Below are 2,688 nucleotides of genomic sequence, written 5' to 3' on the forward strand. Positions count from 1 at the left end.
TTTCCCTCTGCTTCACACACCGCCTGGCAGCCACAGGTTCCCAGTTTTTGTCCAGATGAGTTTGTTCCTGCCATGCTCTCAGACAGAAATCTGGGTCTCCGGGCCAGGCCGCTTTGAAATGAGGCCCCCGAGTGGCTTCGGAACGGGTCCTCTACCTCTGCTGAACTGACGGTCCATTGCTTGGAAGTCACCTCTGCCTCCGCCCGCAGCTGGGTCTTTTCCTGCCACACTCTATTAGGAAGGTGAAACAGACTCTATGTACAGGACACATCGGTGTCAGGGGTGAGAGGCTCACTGGAATTTCTACAAGGAGGCCCACGGCTGGAACAAGTGTTCTTGTCCAGCTGGTGCCTGGAGAAGGGCCAGGTGCAGCCCGCTACTCAATTCCTTCTTGCTTGTCTCTGATGGCCAGTCGGACGCGCTCTTCCAGCAGGGAGAGCTCACAGAAGAGGTCTGTGATGGCATTGGGTGAAGGCTGGCATCCCGTGCGGTCAGCACACGATGAGGGTCTTGTGCTGCAAGGCATGAGGGACTTTGTAGCCAGCAAACAGCACCTGGGGGGCCTTCAGCAGCTGCGATCTGAGGATGTTTCCTAGCACGTGGTCCTCCTTGTTGGAGGTGAACAAACAGGCATCGGGTGCCTTGATCTTGTTCTCGCACTCGAAGAACAAGAACGACTCAAAGGCGGGAGAGGCATTCATCTTAGCATCGCAGCAGCCTCGGAAGCCGCAGCTGCCGCCGCCGCCACAAGAAGTAGACTTGAAGCATCTTAATCAGGACCGGAGCCTGGCACTCCGTTAACAAGTGTAATTACAGGTGAGTGACGATCTATTTACATAACAACCTGAAAGTGATATAAGATCTCAAAAGTGCTTCCAAATGATCCAAAATAGTTCATCCAATCGAGGATGCTAGTTTGTGTAAGATGTGTCTGAATGCTTTAAATGAAATTTTAATAGGAGCAAAATGTAAAAGCTAAATATATAAAAACAAAAACAAAAGAATATGTAACAGGCTATTTGCACAATTTTGGTCAAGGGAGAGACCTTAAGATAGGTAGGAGACTTAGAAAGAAATGCATTTATATTTAACTGCATTTGAATATATATATTTTATATATACACATATATGTATGTAAAACATATATGACATAAATATGTATATGTATGTATAAAACATAAATGTAAATATGTTTTATAAATATGTATATGTATGTAAAAACATAAATGTAAATATGTTATATATGTAAACATATATAACATAAATATGTATGTGTATGTATAAAACATATATGTATGTAAAACACATATGTTTTAGATATATATTTTTTATAATAGAGAGAGAATGTGTATATACATTCTCTCTATGTTATATAGGGAGACTATGTTTGTTCTATAGTCCCTAAAGAATACTATCTGTATTGTTGTTTTAGTTGGGATGGGCTAGACCACAAGGACCAGATATTGACCTGCAAATCTCAGTAGTGTAACCCAGTAAAGGCTTCCTTTTCATTCACATCCAGTCTGATGCCATCGGGAAGCTTCCCCTGCCTGTGTCATTAGCAGCACCAGACCCCCTGGCCACTGCAGCAGGGAAGGGATGAGGCCGTGGGCAGCCTAGGCCCAAAGCCAGCCCTGTGCCTTCTACCTCTAGCCCATTGCCAGAGTGGTCGTCTAGGCAAACTGAAGGCTACCGCATAAGGCAAATTACCCAGCTAGTTAATAACAATTCTCATTTTCTAAAACACATGAGGACATATAGCTTTATTTTGCTTTGCTTTTCTTCTTAATTTTATTGAGGTAGAGTTGATTTACAATGTCAAGTTAGTTTCAGATGTACAGCACAGCGATTCAGTTATATATGTTCACATATATATGTACACACACACACATATGTATATATTCTTTGCAGATTCTTTTCCCTTATAGGCTATTACAAAATATTGAGTATGGTTCCCTGTGCTATACAGTAGGTCCTTGTTATTTATCTATTTTATATATATAGTAGTGTGTATCTGTTAATCCCTCTCCCCTTTCCCCTTTGGTAACCATAAGTTTGTTTTCTATATCTGTGGGTCTATTTCTATTTTTAGATAAGTTCACGTGTATCATTTGTGTGTGTGTGTGGATTCCACATATAAGTGATATCACGTGATATTTGTCTTTCTCTGTAAGGACATATAACATTAATAGTGAATATGATTTCACTCTACCCTACACACAGTTCTGAAAGATACTCTGCTAAAATGTTTTAAGCCCAGACAGCTAGCATTAATGTTATTAGAAAGTATTATTCACCAGAAATCCCTTGAAGTCTATTATATTTATTCAATCAATTCACACCCCCAGCAGCTGGGTAGCCAGCATACTTCACTATAGTTGTATGATGTTATTTGTTTGTTTGTTTGGCTTATGTGGTGAGTTAAAATTTTCATCTGATTTTTGTATAGTTTGCACTTCTGAGTCACTAGTGAGGAAGAACATCTTTATAGTTTATTTTCTTTGTTTTATTTTCATTTATAACTTGCTTTTTCTTTTATCAGTCATTCGTATATTAGGAAGAGCAACTTGTTATGTCTCTGATAGTATTCTAATTGCATATATTTTTCCCAGTTCACTGTTTTGCATAAGATATGTATTAAATACATACATACATGCACATATATGTGTATATATATATATGTATTTC

The 2,688-nt window shown here is 39.7% G+C and overlaps 1 pseudogene; it reads right to left on the minus strand.

Moving 5' to 3' along the window:
- Positions 1-376: 376 nt before the first annotated feature.
- On the minus strand, positions 377-701 carry LOC103086644 (DNA-directed RNA polymerase II subunit RPB11-a pseudogene; annotated as a pseudogene).
- Positions 702-2,688: the final 1,987 nt, after the last annotated feature.

Source organism: Lipotes vexillifer, unplaced genomic scaffold (genome assembly GCF_000442215.2).
Source record: "Lipotes vexillifer unplaced genomic scaffold, Lipotes_vexillifer_v1.1 scaffold693, whole genome shotgun sequence".
Classification (NCBI taxonomy): Eukaryota; Metazoa; Chordata; class Mammalia; order Artiodactyla; family Lipotidae; genus Lipotes; species Lipotes vexillifer.